At 44.1% G+C, this 17,890-nt stretch overlaps 1 protein-coding gene across 3 annotated transcripts in view; it reads left to right on the forward strand.

Moving 5' to 3' along the window:
- Positions 1-5,497: 5,497 nt before the first annotated feature.
- LOC144683365 (fibroblast growth factor receptor substrate 2-like) overlaps positions 5,498-17,890 on the forward strand; it is a 69,913-nt gene continuing 57,520 nt past the window's right edge. Inside the window, exon 1 of one of the 3 annotated variants that reach the window (XM_078546311.1) lies at positions 5,498-5,652. The gene's annotated coding sequence lies outside the window, so the exon portion shown is untranslated. The remainder of the gene's footprint in view (positions 5,653-17,890) is intronic. The other 2 variants (XM_078546314.1, XM_078546312.1) reach the window with 2 other exon arrangements.

Raw genomic sequence — 17,890 nt, forward strand, 5'->3', positions numbered from 1 at the left:
TTAAAGAGACTATTGCAATGCAGGAAAGAGAGGCTTGTCCTAGAGATGTCAGGGACAGAATCCATTTGCTTACAATTTGGAACAATAAAAGTACAATTACACTTTTGGGTGTATTATATAGACCACCAATTAGTGGGACAGATATAGAGGAACAAATTTGCAAGGAAATTACAGAGAGGTGCAATGACTGTTGAGTAGTTGTGATGGAGGGCTTTAGTTATCCCAATATGCCCTGTACTAGTAATAGAGTAAAGGGCAAAGAGAGACGAAGGGCTTCTGAAGAGTGTTCAGGAGAATTTCTAAATCTTTGTTTCCAGTCCAATGAGGAAGGAGGCATTGCTGGATCTGGTTCCTGGGGAATGAATTGGATCAAGAATCATTAGGGGAGGATTCAGTGGACAGTGATTATAACATTTTAGAGTTTGGGTTAGCTATGAGAAAGGACAAGGAACAATCCAGAATAAGAATAATTAAATGGGGGGGGAGGGAAAATTTCAGTGGGGCGAGCCAGGTAAAATGGAAACAAAGATTAGCAGACAAAACTGTAATGGAGCAAAGGGTTGTCTTTAAAGAGAACATAATTCGGGAGTAGTCAAGGTACATTCCTATGAGGGGGACAGGTAGGACAAACAAAGTCAGAGTTCCCTGGATGTTGAAAGAAATAGAGAGTAAGATGAAGCAAAGGAACAGTGTGTGTGACAGATGTCAGGTTGATTATACAAGTGAGAACCAGGCTGAATATAAAAATTTCAGAGGGGAAATGAAAAAGAATAAGGGAAGCAAAAAGAGAGTATGAGAAAAAACAAGCAGCCAACATAAAAGGGAATCCAAAGACTTCTTTAGGCACATAGATAGGAAAATAGGTCGATTAGGGATCAAAAATGGGATTTATGCATGGAGGCAGAAGGCGTGGTTGAGATACTAAATGACTACTTTGCATCTGTCTACTCTTATGATGCCGTGCTAGTTACTCACGTGGAAACTCAGCTACGAAGACTCGTGGATTGTCTCTCCCATGTCTGTAACGTGTTCTCCCTTACAACAAATGTCAAGAAAATCATGACTATGGGACAGGGCATCACGTCTCCACCCTCACACACTAAATAACACCCCGTGGAAGTGGTTAGCAAATGCTGCTACCTCGGGTCCACAGTGACAGACAATCTGTCCTTTGATTCAGAACTCGATACACACATAGGGAGAGCGGCTACCACCTTTGGCTGACTCTCAAAACATGCACGGAATAACATTAAATTGACTCTTAGGACAAAGGTACTGGTTTATGAGGCGTGAACTCAACACTTTGCTGTATAGCTGTGAAACATGGAAAGATAGCTCAACAACTTTCATTTTTGCTGTTTGCAGTGCATCCTGGGCATCTCCATTGTCCTGGCCAATATTTATTCATAATACTTATACATCATAAAAACAGATCATCTGGTCATTATCATATTGGTGTTTATGGGAGTTTGCTGTGTGCAAATTGGCTACAAAATTTCCTACATTACAACAATGACTACAGTTCAAAAAGTATCTTACTGACTGTAAAGCACTTTGAGATGTCTGAAATTGCTATATAAGTGTAAGCCTTTCTTTTGTTCAGAACAGAGTGTGTTTTAATAGATTGTACTGTTATAATTATGTATTTATAAGATTGTTATGTTTTGTCTTTAATTTAGGGTAAAATGAAGGGATGAAGGTCATGTGATGGGTTCTGACATCTGCCTGACCAAAAGCCTGGGTGAGGGGGCTGTTAAAAATTAAATAAGGCTCAGGTTGTTTGCTGAAATGAAGGTGTAAGGTGTTCACACTTGGAGACAATGGCAGCAGCACCTGTGTTTACAGTGGGTGAGACTGCTAGTCACCAAAGTCCCAAGCAGATGCTGAGAATGTCAGGATGTAAACTGTTATGCTTTAAGGTTCATTTAATTCTATGATAGAATAGAATTGAGGTCTCAAGGATAGCTAATCAGCATTTCTACCTGGATGCAAGGCTCATGTGATTCATATTACCATGGAGATTGGCTTGGAGAAGGGGAGGGTTTCTAAGGTATCCAAGAAAGTCACAGATAGGGTTAGTCTGCCAGGATCTGGGAAAGAGAGCAGCTAAAGGCCAAAAGTCTCTAAGGTTCACCGCATAAGAACGCAGGTCAGAGCTTGCACTCAGGTTGGAAAGAACAAATTTGTGAGGAGTTAAAATGAAGCTGGAAGATTTGCATATCTTGCGCTAGAGGAAGAATCTCTAGGAATAAACCTCACTGTTAAAGACAGTTCTGAGATTATAAGTTACCAGGCTGAGAAAGGAAAAGAACAGAAATAAATCCTCAGCAGCTAAGAATCACTTTGTACTGGTTCTGTGAGAATTGAATGTCTATTTAAAGGACAGTGTAATGTATATCTGTGAAATGTGTTTTTCAGGTTGTGCTTAAAAGTAAAAAGGGGAAAGTTCTGTTCAGTGCTTTAAAGTATAAGTTGCATAGAGAGATAGTGTTTAGTCAATAGTGCTTTTAGTCTTTTGTTACAGTTAAAGTTTTAGAATGTGAAATCTTGTGTTATTAACTGGAAGCTTGAAATTCCTTTTTAAAATATCGGTCTCAACATGGATTGTAACAATGTTTTTAAGCAAAAATGAGTGAATCCTACAAGTTTTCTGGATATCTGTCTATGATAGCAACATGATTGGAGTGAAATTCATTTACCAAAACAGGTGAAAGTTTGGAAAAGCATTGAACTACTAACAAGCTTATTAACATCCACTCATTAAGAGCAAGACTCACTTTCTTCATTTTCCAAAGTGAAACGTTTTATGTTCACTTTGCAAAAGAGCATTTGCAATCTTAGGTTCTTAGCTCAAGCCTCACAATGTTGGTGACTTTAGAAGAGTGAGGTTTTGAAAAGGGACTGCTGACTCCTCTTCTGAAGGTTTTGACTTCATGGGAGTGGGCCCTTTAGTATCTCATCTGGTTTTGACTTCATGGGAGTGGGCCCTTTAGTATCTCATCTGGTTTTGACTTCATGGGAGTGGGCCCTTTAGTATCTCATCTGGTTTTGACTTCATGGGAGTGGGCCCTTTAGTATCTCATCTGGTTTTGACTTCATGGGAGTGGGCCCTTTAGTATCTCATCTGGTTTTGACTTCATGGGAGTGGGCCCTTTAGTATCTCATCTGGTTTTGACTTCATGGGAGTGGGCCCTTTAGTATCTCATCTGGTTTTGACTTCATGGGAGTGGGCCCTTTAGTATCTCATCTGGTTTTGACTTCATGGGAGTGGGCCCTTTAGTATCTCATCTGGTTTTGACTTCATGGGAGTGGGCCCTTTAGTATCTCATCTGGTTTTGACTTCATGGGAGTGGGCCCTTTAGTATCTCATCTGGTTTTGACTTCATGGGAGTGGGCCCTTTAGTATCTCATCTGGTTTTGACTTCATGGGAGTGGGCCCTTTAGTATCTCATCTGGTTTTGACTTCATGGGAGTGGGCCCTTTAGTATCTCATCTGGTTTTGACTTCATGGGAGTGGGCCCTTTAGTATCTCATCTGGTTTTGACTTCATGGGAGTGGGCCCTTTAGTATCTCATCTGGTTTTGACTTCATGGGAGTGGGCCCTTTAGTATCTCATCTGGTTTTGACTTCATGGGAGTGGGCCCTTTAGTATCTCATCTGGTTTTGACTTCATGGGAGTGGGCCCTTTAGTATCTCATCTGGTTTTGACTTCATGGGAGTGGGCCCTTTAGTATCTCATCTGGTTTTGACTTCATGGGAGTGGGCCCTTTAGTATCTCATCTGGTTTTGACTTCATGGGAGTGGGCCCTTTAGTATCTCATCTGGTTTTGACTTCATGGGAGTGGGCCCTTTAGTATCTCATCTGGTTTTGACTTCATGGGAGTGGGCCCTTTAGTATCTCATCTGGTTTTGACTTCATGGGAGTGGGCCCTTTAGTATCTCATCTGGTTTTGACTTCATGGGAGTGGGCCCTTTAGTATCTCATCTGGTTTTGACTTCATGGGAGTGGGCCCTTTAGTATCTCATCTGGTTTTGACTTCATGGGAGTGGGCCCTTTAGTATCTCATCTGGTTTTGACTTCATGGGAGTGGGCCCTTTAGTATCTCATCTGGTTTTGACTTCATGGGAGTGGGCCCTTTAGTATCTCATCTGGTTTTTCATATGAGGCTAGAGAGGGCTGAAATAATTGATTTATTTTTTGCTCTTTGCGAAGGGGGAATTAAAAAAAACACACTTTGCTTCTGCTTTGGTTGTGTTGGCATTACAGACTAGTATCCATGTTCTGCCAACATTTATAAAGTTGGAAACCAGTCATGATCTACTGGTAAGGTAGTCATGATAATCCGGTTGCCAACCCTCCAGGATTGGCCTGGAGTCTCTTGGTATTGAAGATCAATCTCCAGGACACAGCTCTGTGCAACCTGGGAGAGAAATCATCATCGGGACATTAAAAAGTTTTTTTTATTTTCTTTGAATATTTCTCTTTACCAGATATAAAAATATTGAAAATGGGAGAATAAAAGGTTGTTTGGCTAACAATCAAGCATCATTCAATTGGCTAATGAGTCTTTTTGCTTTCCAATTGCCATAAGAAGGATGATGTGTTGGCCGACTAATGGAAAAAGCATGGGGGCAAGTCATGTGATGAAACCTCCAGGAATACATTTAATCACAGTTAGCAACCCTAAATGATAATGAAAACTTATAATTTAAGACGATCTAAAGATGGGTCTTGAAGATTTCAAGTGACGGGGTTGTGACTGTTTCCTTAGGCAACTTGTTCCGTGGTGGAGTTGTTCTTGAAAAGGAAGATTGTCGATACGCTGTCCTGGAAACAAATAGTCCCCTTTTTTATCCCACTTTCTATCCTTTTTCTCCACCCCCACCCTAAAAAGGACCATCTGTTACTTGTTCCATGTTGTTCTTTCACAGGGCGCTGACCCTTGTCCTGCTATTCACACATTCTGCTTTCTTACCTTTTATACCACTATCAGCACCTTTTTTGTTTTTTAGCCCTTACCGCTACCATTAACACGCCCTTTGCTCATGACATCTTTGTCAATCTCTCCTTAGCCCCCACCTATCGTTGGCCTTATATCCAGCTTCACCACCCCCGCCTGCACCCCCCCCTTAAACAGTATAAACTTCATCACATTTCTACTTCTCCTTAGCTCTGAAGAAGAGTCCTACAGACTTGAAACGGTAACGCTGTCTCTCTCTCCGCCGACGCTGTCCGACCTGCTTGAATTTTTCCAGCATTTTGTTTTTGTTTCAGATTTCCAGCATCCGCAGTATTTTGCTGGTATTTATTTGCTGGTCTTTGGGGCTGGTCTGGGTGTGTGTGTCTGCCCTGAAGGAAAGGTTGGAGGACTACACTCCCTGGTGGCAGTGTGGGGCTGGTGCAGGCTGACAAAGGTAAGCACCCTCCCCTCCCTCCTTCCTTCCCATCTTGCCGCACGTCGAGGCTCTTCGGTGCGAGGCTGCCCTTTGACCTCCTGCGGGAGATGTCAGTTGAGGCCTGTGAGGGAGCGGGCGGAGGCTGCAGCCTGAGGCGGCCCGCCGGCTGTCAGAGCGCGGGCGGGCAGCTATGAGAGAGAGCCCGGCGGGTGACAGAGCGGCGGCAGAGAGGAGAGAGGCCCTCGCCGCGTCGGTGTAAGTTTGAGAGGCGGACGCCGATCATCGGGGAAAAGAAAGGGGGGTGGGGAGGGGGGGCCGCGGGATTTGTGTCGGAGGCGGAATAAGAAAAGTCCCCTTTAATAGAGAGAGAGAGAGAGAGAGAGGGGGAACAATGGCCGGGCCGGAGTGGCCTGGACTGGCCTGGGGTGGACTCTCTCCCCCTCCCCGGGTCAGACACAGTAAGAAGCCGCAGCCCCAGACCGCTCTGTGACGGGGAGAATCCACCCCCCACCCCCCCCTGTCCCGGGGGCTGCTCCCCCAGCCCAGCCCCAAGAACAGAACCACTCCAGGCAAATATACTCCATTACTGCCCTTACTGGGTCTAAAAACCCCCAAATGCACTATCACTAAAGCAGCAAACTTGATAGCTCTTCCCTGTATCTGTGTTTACAATTTGAGACCATGGGTCTGGTGTTTCCACCCTGTGGTTTTCAATATATATATATATATATATATATAAATAATGTGTGTGTTTCATTAACCACTATTTTCACTGTGAACACATTATTATAATGAAATCTATACATACATTTTATATGTGTTTGTGTGTATATTCCTCTCGTGTATATGTATGTGTGTTTTTTACATGTTGCACTGATTTGTGCTCTCATGGACTTGCTGGCTTGCACCCTGTATCCCCGATCACAGTGTGGATAGATAGGTAACTTTGTTCCTGCAGGCTTGCATTTGTTTAGTTGTCCTTCGTGACCCCAGGATGCTCCAAAGTGCTTTTGACATGTCAATGAAGTGTGAGGTGCGGTCGTCATTGTGGGGAAATGCAGCAGCCACTTTGCACGTAGCAAGGTCCCGCAGACAGCCATGCAATAGGGACCAGATAGTTTTGTGATAAAAGCAAAAAAGCTGGATGCATGCTGGAAATCCAAAACAAAACTAAAAATACCTGGGAAAAACTCAGCAGGTCTGACAGCATATTGCGGAGAGGAACACAGTTAACGTTTCGAGTCCGTATGACTCTTCAACAGAACTAAGGAAAAATAGAAGAGAGGTGAAATATAAGCTGGTTTAAGGGGGGGATGGGACAAGTAGAGCTGGATAGAGGGCCAGTGATAGGTGGAGATTGTCAAAAGATGTCATAGACAAAAGGACAAAGAGGTGTTGACGGTGGTAATATTAGCTAAGAAATATGCTAATAGGTGACATTAACGGTAGAAAGGACGAGCAAGGTACAGATAGCCCTAGTGGGGGTGGGGTGGGGGGAAGGGATCGAAATAGGCTAAAAGGTAGAGATAAAACAATGGATAGAAATACATTTTTAAAATAATGGAAATAGGTGGGAAAAGAAAAATCTATATAAATTATTGGAAAAAAGGGGGTGGAGATGGAGGAGAGAGTTCATGATCTAAAGTTGTTGAATTCAATATTCAGTCCGGAAGGCTGTAAAGTGCCTAATCAGAAGATGAGGTGCTGTTCCTCCAGTTTGCGTTGAGCTTCACTGGAACATTGCAGCAGGCCAAGGATAGACATGTGGGCATGAGATCAGGGTGGAGTGTTGAAATGGCAAACGACAGGGAGGTCTGGGTCATGTTTGCGGACAGACCGAAGGTGTTCCGCAAAGCGATCACCTAATCTGTGTTTGGCCTCTCCAATGTAGAGGAAACTGCATTGGGAGCAGCGAATGCAGTAGACTAAATTGAGGGAAGTGCAAGTGAAATGCTGCTTCACTTGAAAGGAGAGTTTGGGCCCTTGGACGGTGAGGAGAGGGGAAGTAAAGGGGCAGGTGTTGCACCTTCTGCGGTTGCATGGGAAGGTGCCGTGGGAGGGGGTTGAGGTGTAGGGGTGATGGAGGAGTGGACCAGGGTGTCCCGGAGGGAACGATCCCTGTGGAATGCCACCGGTGGGTGAAGTTGTGTTTGGTGGTGGCATCATGCTGGAGTTGGTGGAAATGGCGGATGATGATCCTTTGAATGCGGAGGCTGGTGGGGTGATAAGTGAGGACAAGCGGGACCCTATCATGGTTCTGGGAGGGAGAAGGTGGTGTGAGGGTGGATGCGCGGGAGATGGGCCGGTCACGATTGAGGGCCCTGTCAACTACTGTGGGTGGAAAGCCTTGGTTAAGGAAGAAGGAAGACATGTCAGAGGAACTGTTTTTGAAAGTGACATCATCAGAACAGATGCGACGGAGGTGAAGGAACTGAGAGAATGGGATGGAGTCCTTACAGGAAGCAGGGTGTGAGGAGCTGTAGTCGAGGTAGCTGTGGGAGTCGGTAGGCTTGTAATGAATATTGGTGGACAGTCTATCACCAGAAATTGAGACAGAGGGGTCAAGGAAGGGAAGTGTCAGAGATGGACCATGTGAAAATGATGGAGGGGTGGAAATTGGAAGCAAAATTAATAAATTTTTCCAGGTCCCGACGAGAGCATGAAGCAGCACTGAAGCAGTCATTGATGTACCGGAGTAGGACTGGAACAAGGAATGTTCCACATACTCCATAAAGAAACAGGCATAGCTGGGGCCCATGTGGGTACCCATAGCCGCACCTTTTATTTGGAGGAAGTGAGAGAAGTTAAAGGAGAAATTGTTCAGTGAGAGAACAAGTTCAGCCAGACGGAGGAGAGTGGTGGTGGATGGGGATTGTTCGGGCCTCTGTTCGAGGAAGAAGTGGAGAGCCATCAGACCATCCCGGTGGGGGATGGAGGTGTAGAGGGATTGGACGTCCATGGCGAAGAGGAGGCGGTTGGTGCCAGGGAACTGGAAATTGTTGATATGATATAGTTTTGTGATGTTGATATTTAAATGCGCTCTAATGATGTGGGCAGAAGGTAGTGATGAAGGTGGCAAAATGCTGACAACTTGATTTCTTGTAAGATATTGCCTAGTTATTAGATTTTGGGTTCTCTATCCACCATATCACTATTTGTATGTCAGCAATATATTTTACTATTGAAAAGTCAACCTGTTGCACTGTTTTATTTTTCTTTTCCTATAATGTTATAAAAATAAATGTGATTTTGGTAGTCAAGAGGAAATTAGAAGTGAAGTACTTATTACTGACTAGCTCTGTAATTTCTTTATTTGTAACTGGATGTGCGAGATATTGTTGTATTTGCCAATCTTTGCTACTGCATTTTATTCTTGAGAACCTAGGGATTTGTGAGAAATTTGCTCTGAAGCCAGTCAACATTCATCATCACAAGAGCAGTAGATTATTAGGCAGTAGGTTTTTCTACAATTGCTGTATGATTGGTGTTTATATTGGAGTGCACTGTCTATTGGCCTTGCCGTACTTCAAATTTCAACACTAAGCAGGAATGCTGAACATCTGCAGAGGCCAGAAGGCCCCAGGATTGATTTTCCACTATATGTTGAGTTGGTTGACCTTGGCTGGGGTAGCAGTTGGGACACTAGAATTGGCCTTGGGTTGAAGATGACAAAATCTGCCATGTTTACTGCTCCTGAGTGCTAACTAGTGATTAGGACCAGATCAGACTCAGCTGTTATGCCTCCACAGTCAACTGTTCTGCTGAACTTCACTATCTAGACTTCCATGGGGATTGGCAGCTTTGCCTAGGAATCCGTGCTGCAAAACAAAATGTACTGCATTGTGAGACTTTTATTGCCCTCAATAAGAACTGGAAAATATTTTGCCCTTTGAATGTAATTAGCAAATTTCATTTTTGAATTTCAATCCTGAGGCCGGTGCCTTTGACTATCTCATTGTATGTTTTGTGGCCTGCTGTCATACTCTTCTGTGATTACAGTGCAGACTTTGAGAAACTATTCAAAAGCAAGTGATGTTAAATACTGTAGGATTTGAAAAGTGCTTGTGGTTTTTCCTGGTTTAGTTTTGGACAGCTATGTGAATGGATATTACAAAGTGTATTTAAATAGCCGTTTGGACAGAACTTGAGTATTGCTGAAAAAAGAGACTTTTTGTTGGAGCTTTTTATCTTGCACTCATCAGGACAATTTGCAAGAATACCAAATCTAAAGGGAGCATCAATTTGTACTGCTGATTGGATGGCAATTAGACTCTGATAGAGGCACTGCCAGGGGAGTGTACCAGTGATGGTGACTGACAGTTAACAATGCTAAGCATTGTTTGAAATTTAAACCAGGCAGCTTGACTCTGGTCAAGGCATTGCCCTGAGAAATAAACCAATGAATGGCTGTCACTTATTTTGTTTAGCGGAAACAGGTGCGACGTGTGTACATGTTCTTTCTGTCTGCAAAGAACAGGGCCCTATGTATTAATATATGTAGCTTCCAGTACACACACATGTGCCACACAGCAAGCCCGGCTGACAATCTTAAATTGGTTGTCAGCGTAATTCATAGCACACTGAGGATTATTTAGCAAATGTAGTCCAATCACGGAATCACATCTAATATTGGACACCGGAGGAGGAGGCTCCACAAACATCTCCATCCTCAATGATAGGGGAGCGCAGCACATCAGTGCAAAAGAAAAGGCTGAAGCATTTGCAACAATCTTCAGCCAGAAGTGCCGAGTGGATGATCCACCTCGGCCTCCTCCTCCTCCGGCGGCCCTGGCATCAGATGCCAGTCTTCAGCCAATTCGGATCACTCCATGTGTTATCAAAAAGCTGCTGAAGGCACTGGATACTGCAAAAGCTATTGGCCCTGACAATATTCCGGCAATAGTACTGAAGAATTGTGCTCCAGAACTTGCTGCGCCCCTAGCCAAGCTGTTCCAGCAGCTACAACACTGGCATCGACTTGGCAATGTGGAAAATTACCCAGGTATGTCCTGTACACAAAGCAGGACAAATCCAAACCCTTCGGCCCATTGAGTCTGCACTGACACGTGAGAAACACCTGACCTACCTACCTCATCCCATTTACCAGCACTTGGCCCATAACCTTGAATGTTATGATGTGCCAAGTGCTCATCCAGGTACTTTTTAAAGGATTTGAGGCAACCCGCCTCCACCACCCTCCCAGGCAGCGCATTCCAGACTGTCACCACCCTCTGGGTAAAAAAGTTTTTCCTCACATCCCCCCCCTAAAACCTCCATCCCCTCACCTTGAACTTATGTCCCCTCGTGACTGACCCTGCAACTAAGGGGAATAGCTGCTCCACCCTGTCCATGCTCCTCTTAATCTTGTACACCTCAATCAGGTCGCCCCTCAGTCTTCTCTGCTCCAACGAAAACAACCCAAGTCTATCCAACCTCTCTTCATGACTTAAATGTTTCATCCCAGGCAACATCCTGGTGAATCTCCTCTGCACCCACTCCATTGCAATCATATCCTTCCTATCCAATCTGGCCAATTATCATCTCACCAGTCCACTCTTGATTATCAGTAAAGTGATGAAAGGGGCCATCAACAGTGCTATCAAGTGGCACTTGCTTAGCTATAACCTGCTCACTGATGGTCAGTTTGGGTTCCACCAAGGCCACTCAGTTCATGGCCTCATTACAGTCTTCCTTCAAACACGGTCAAAAAAACTGAACCCCCGAGGTGAGGTGAGAGTGATTGCCCTTGACGTTAAGGCAGCATTTGACCGAGTGTGGCATCAAGGAGCCCTAGCAAAATGAGTCAATGGGAATCAGGGGGAAAACTCTGCTGGTTGGAGTCATACCTAGCACAAAGGAAGATGGTTGTTGGAGGCCAATCATCTCAGTCCTAAGGACATCACTGCAGGAGTGACTCAGGGTAGTGTCCTATGCTCAACCATCTTCAGCTGTTTCATCAATGACCTTCCTTCCACCATAAGGTCAGAAGTGGGGATGTTGGCTGATGATTGTACGATGTTCAGCACCATTTGTGCCGCCTCATACTGAAGCAGTCCATGTCCAAATGCAGCAAGATCTGGACAATATCCAGGCTTGGGTTGCCAAGTGGCAAGTAACATTCGCACCACACAAGTGACAGGCAATGACATTTCCAACAAGAGAGAACCTAACCATCACCCCTTGACATTGAATGGCATTACCATCACTGAATCCCCCACTATCAACATCCTAGGGGTTATCATTGACCAGAAACTGAACTGAACTAACCATATAGATAAAAGAGCGGGTCAGAGGTAGGAATTCTGTGTCAAGTAACTCCTGACTCCCCAAAGCCTGTCCACCATCTACAAGGCACAAGTCAGGAGTGTGATGGAATACTCTCCACTTGCCTGGAACAGTGCAGCTCCAACAACACTCAAGCTTGACACCATCCAGGAAAAAGCAGCCTGCTTGATTGGCACCCCATCCATAAACATTCACTCCCTCCACCAATGACACGTAGTGGCAGCAGTGTGTACCGTCTACAAGATGCACTGTAGGAACTCACCAAGGCTCCTTAGCATCTTCCAAACCCACGACCACTACCATCTAGAAGGACAAGGGCAGCAGACACATGGAAACACCACCACCTAGATGTTCCCATTCAAGCCACTCATCATCCTACTTGGAAATATATTGCTGTTCCTTCATTGTCGCTGGGTCAAAATCCTGGAACTCCATCCCTAAAAGCGCTGTGGGTATATCTACACCACATGGACTGCAGCGGTTCAAGAAGGCAGCTCACCATCACCTCAAGGGCATTTAGGGATGGGCAATAAATGCTGGCTTAGCCTCAACCCATGAATGAATTAAAAAAAAACACTTCTTTTGAGTTTTGCAAGGACGGGCTGGTTGGGTATCGCAAAAGCGGAAGGGACATGCTGTTTAATATGATCCGCCAGTCTTTGGGATGTACAGCCTACATACCCAGCATCACACTGGCCTGAAATTCATATATCACATTACTCATTGGTGTGAAAGACAGAATGCCTTTTTGGCTTTACGGCAGCATCCTGTTGGTGACGAATACCTCTCGTGTTGCCGCTGCATAGTAGCAGTGTGAAACAGCTTCACCTGTTGCTTAAATTTTTGAGATACCTTGCCATTCTAGGGTAATCCGAGGTAGACTGGGTACTTTGCAGGGCCGAATATGTGGTAGTGCAATAGTTACTTTTGTTTAAATATCCCATTGTGACTGCTATACATTATGGCAGAAAATATAATCATTACAAAAATGCAAAAAAGAACTGTTGACTGTCACCTCTGTTGGAGATGGATGATTACAATGCCATGCTGAGATTTGACTGGTATGTACTTTTTTTTACAAGTTCTTGGGTCATTGTATGTTGTGTGGCAGTAAACTAGCCTGTAACACTATTTAATAAATATACAAGCAGCAGCATCAGATGTTGTCTTGTATCTTGCTTTATTTCAACTGAAAACCTTTTCTGCATTTTGACCTGTTTAACAAAGTGCAGAAGTGTGACTACACTTTTGAAGTCTACTGCGGAATTGGGGACAGAAATAAGTCCAATTTGGCTACAGGGGTAAGTTCAAGTAAAAGGAAAGAAGTGAACCGAATTCGGAGATCTGGATGGGTTATTGCTAAGTAATAAATGGTATTATTGTGGGCAAATGAGACCAGTGAAAGAAGATAAACAGTGAAAATATAAACTAAATGACTCTAGACTACAGGATGTAGAACAAGCAAGGAACCTGGGGGTTAAAACTAGAAGTGTCAGGAAAGTGAGCTAACCTGACCTATATCCAAAGAGAACACAACTCGCAGGATTTTTGAACTCTAGAACCGGGAGACAACTTCAAACTTAGAGGGAGCGATGATAGCTATGTGGAACAGATTAGTCAGGGAGGCAGATAGCACAGAAAGTTAAGGGAGATTGACATTATAGTCGCCAGGCTTCAAATGTTTTGAATATATTCAAATAATTTTGTTTTGAATATCTGTCCTACATTACAACAGTGAATACTTGGTTGTATAGTGCTTTGGAACTTCCTGAAGATGTGAAATGGATTATACAAATACAAGTTTTTGTTTTATTGGATCTCTCTAACCTCACACCCTCCAACCACTACTACCCACCCCCGCCCCCCCCAGCCTCCACCTCTCCATTGTACTGGCAAAATATATTTGTGGTTTGTTCATGTTTTTGTTCATGTTTTTGTTCACCCTTTGAGGCGGAGAAGACTATATTCGTCATCTGGGGTGTTTAAGGTTCCGATGGGTTTGTAGTTACTGTTAAGGCCAGTCTGCACTTGGAAGTTTCTGCTGCAAATGGAACAGGACACCACAGATGATTGAGATTTGGATGATTTGCTGGCTTGGGGTTTCCCCTCCTTGCGTTTTCTCTCTGCTTCCGATATGTGCTTGCTTTCAAAGGAGGCTGCACTTTTTTTATTCGGTTGCACCAGGTGCTGCAATCCTGGGCGTAATTCTCCCTGGACTCGAAGTCGATATCAAAACTCCGAAGTGAAACCTTTAGAGTGTCCGTCCTTGTGGCACTTCCATTGACCTGGAGAGCATACACCAGACTCAAGTTCTCAATAGAAGATTGGCTTTGGTAAGCGAGTGTCAGGCTTCTGGCTATGTGACCAGCTAACTCGATTGTGACCACCTCTGTGGTGTGGATGCTTGGCATGCCAGTTTGGGTGAGCACCTCAATGTCTGGTATTTTGTCCTGCCATCTGATCTTTAGAAGCTTCTGAAGGCAGTTCAGGTGAATGTGCTTGAGCTTTTTAGCATGGCACTGGGTACACAGTCCAAATCTCGTCTGGGTAGAGTGGAGTGGGTAAGACTGTTGCTCTTTAGACTTTGTTTGGTAGGCAGACTTAGTCATCTTCATTCTCAGACTGATGTATGAAGTCTGCCGAAGACAGCACTTTGGCAATTCTTGCATGTGTCTCTTCATCAAATAGACAGCCCAAGAGTGCTGCTGAGATAGGTGAACTTATCCTCTGCTGACAGGTTCTGGTCGTGGACTGAAATCTGGGACTCAAGATGAGGCTTTCCTGGAGCAAGCTGTTACATTACTTCAGTTGTCTCTGATTTGATTGTACGAGGTTTGAGAATTAGTGTTTGAGTTGGTCTGTTTACACTAGATCATCATTGGCGCTGCTACTAAGGTGGTTTCTACTTTTGAACAATGCAGAGAGTCGTAATATAAATAGAGCCAAGTCCAGTCTGATCCCAGAGAGAAGCAGTCTGAGACTCTGCATGAGGTTATCTCACACCAGTTGGGTTTGGCACTGCATGGAGTGAGACTTTACTGTGGTGTCAAACTTGGCCTCCTCCTGAGGCCCCCAGCATCACAGATGCCAGTCTTCAGCCAATTCAATTTGATTCACTCCACATGGTATCAAGAAACGGCTGAAGGCACTGGATACTTCAAAGATTATGGGCACTGAAAACATTCTGGCAGTAGTACTGAAGACTTGTGCTCCAGAACTTGCTGTGCCCCTAGCCAAGCTGTTCCAGTATAGCTTCAACACTGGCATCTACCTGACAATGTGGAAAATTGCCCAGGTATGCCCTATACACACACAAGCAAGACAAATCCAAACTGGCTAATTACCCAGTCATCAGTCTAGTCTTGAAAATCAGCAAAGTGATGGAAGGTATCGTCAACAGTGCTATCAAGCTGCACTTGCACAGCAATAACCTGCTTACTGATGCTCAGTTTGGGTTCTTCCAGGCTTGGCTCCTCGCCATAGACAAAAGAGCTGAACTCAAGAGGTGAGGCAAGAGTGACTGCCTTTGACATCAAGCAGCATTTGTCCGAGTGTGGCATCAAGAAGCTCGAGTAAAACTGGAGTCAATGGGAATCTGGGAAATATTCTCCACTAGTTGGAGTCATATCTAATATAAAGGAAAATGGTTGTAGTTGTTGGAGGTAAATCATCTCAGTCCCAGGACATCGCTGCAGGCGCTCCCCAGGGTTGTGTCCTGGGCACAACCATCTTCAGCTCTGTCGCCAATGACCTTCCCTCCATCATAAGGTCAGAAGTGGGGATGTTCGCGGTGATTGCACAATGTCAGTACCATTCGCAACTCCTTTGATACTGAAGCATCCTGTGCCCATATGTGGCAAGACCTGGACAATATTCAGGATTGGGCTGACAAGTGGCAAGTAACATTCACGCCACACAAGTGCCAAGCAATGACCATCTCCAACAAGACAGAATCTAACCATCGCCCCTTGATCTTCAATGGTATTACCATTACCAAATTCCCTCACTTGCAGCACTTGGAGTTTACCATTGACCAGAAACTGAACTGGACCAGTCATATAAATACGGTGCCTGGGAATTCTGCAGTGAGTAACTCACCTCCTGACTCTCTAGAGCCTCTCCACCATCTACAAGGCAGAAGTCAGGCATGTAATAGAATACTCTCCACGTGCCTGGATGAGTGCAACTCCAACAACATTCAAGAAGCTTGACACCATCCTGGACAAAATAGCCCCCTTGGTTGACACCCCATCCACCACCTTAAGCATTCACTCCCTACACCACTGCACAGTGGCAGCAGTGTGTATCATATACAAGATGCACTACAGCAACTCTCCAAGACTCCTTTTAACAGCATCTTTTTTAAACATGTGAGCTCTAGAAGGACAAGGGCAGCAGGTGCATGGTAACAGCACTACCTTCCAAGTTCCCCTCCAAGCAGTGCGCACCATCCAAAACTATTTACCTTTCATTGTTGCTGGGCGAAAACCCTGGAACTCCCTTGCTAACAACACTATGGGCACTAACTACACGACATAAACTGCAGCGGTTCAAGTAGGCTGCTTACCACCACCTTCGAGCGCAATTAGGGATGGGCAATAAATGCTGGCCTAGCCAGTGACCCCCACATCCCGTTTTTAAAACAAAAATTTGAAAAGTTCTCAGGGGATCCCTTGGATCTCATGGACGCTTAAAACCACCCAAAGTTAATTTAAATAACTGTATAAAAGTGTGGAAGTCCTGCCCCAATTCTCTAAACGTTTACATGGTAATTGCCAGGCAAAACATGTAAGGAGCTCTGTTTTGGGGAGGAGAATTAAAACAGCTATGCAGAAACCAGGGAATGCAAAATGGAGAGTTGCCTTTGGAAAACCTGTTTCAATAACTAAATATTAGGCTTGTAATTGCAATGTAAAGGTAGCATTTTTTTAATACTGCATTATGTTGGGGTATCGTTTCGAAGGTACCGACAGCTCCAATACTTCAACAACTGGCCACTCTTCAAGTACGGGGTGCAGATCGGGTGTAATAATAAGTCATTCAACTGTTGGGGGTGGAGGGTTGGATAGACATCATTACTTGGCTGAAGGCTTTCCTTTTCAGTCTGTATAAAAACACTTCCAAATATCTGTTGCTGGATAATGATCAGGATCATGATATTTGAGATATTGGTGTAAATGACAGTGCTACAACTGTTAAAACAGTACAGAACAGCGATTTAAAAATCTGCAAGCTTCCTGGTCTTGGTGCTACACCATGTGTTAAGTTTAAAGAAAGAGAGAGCTGCATTTTTATGTTGCATTTTCCATAACGGTTGAACATCCCATACCGCTTTACAGCCAATGAAGTACTTTTGCAATTGAGTCTGTTGTAATGTGTACTTGGACAGCAGAGGAAGACCCAATTACTTGCTTCTGACATCCTGTAAAGAAAGAATAAGCTTGCATTTATATAGCATCTTTAACACATTGGTAGAATGTTTCACACTCCATAACTTTCTTCTGGAAGCGCTGTCTCTAGCAAAACCTCAGCTCTGATAAATGAGATAAATGACCAGTGATCCGTATTCTTTTGGTGGTGCTGGGTGAGAAAAATGCTGGCCAGGACACCAGAAGGGCAGCTCTCTGCTCTTCCTTAAATAGTACCCCTGAAATAAGGTGGTTTTTTTTTTTTAAGAAGAATCATTTGAAAGGTAGCATCTTTGCAGTTTGGTACTGTTCTGAAGTGTCTGACGTTAATTCCATGGTTAGATTCTGGAGTGGGGTTGAACTCGCAACCTTCTAATTCTGAGGCGAAAGTGTTGCCACCTGAGTCGAGCTGATATATAAAACAACAACTTCTGACATGAGACAAAATCATATGAGAAAACTAGGATTAGGATGCTAATTAATGGTGGGACAGAAACTTCAGCTACATAAGTGGAAAGGGTAAGCTTAGTAATTACAGAAGAAAATAAATTGGAAAGATTGTGTAAATTCTAAGGATGGATAATGTGAAAGCATTTAACACCTTGACACACTCTCTTGGTTTGTAAATTGCTTGAGCTCTGGCAATGCATTTTGAAAAATACATCTGACCTCCATCAGTATAAGTCTTTTTATATACTCCCAGCAATTTCTTGTCCTGAATGCATTCTTGATTGTCCTATTATTCTGTGTGCTGTATTTTATTTTGGGAAATCATTCTGCTACAGAATGTTTTCTATGTG

The sequence above is a fragment of the Cetorhinus maximus genome, chromosome 8 (genome assembly GCF_964194155.1).
Source record: "Cetorhinus maximus chromosome 8, sCetMax3.hap1.1, whole genome shotgun sequence".
Lineage (NCBI taxonomy): Eukaryota > Metazoa > Chordata > Chondrichthyes > Lamniformes > Cetorhinidae > Cetorhinus > Cetorhinus maximus.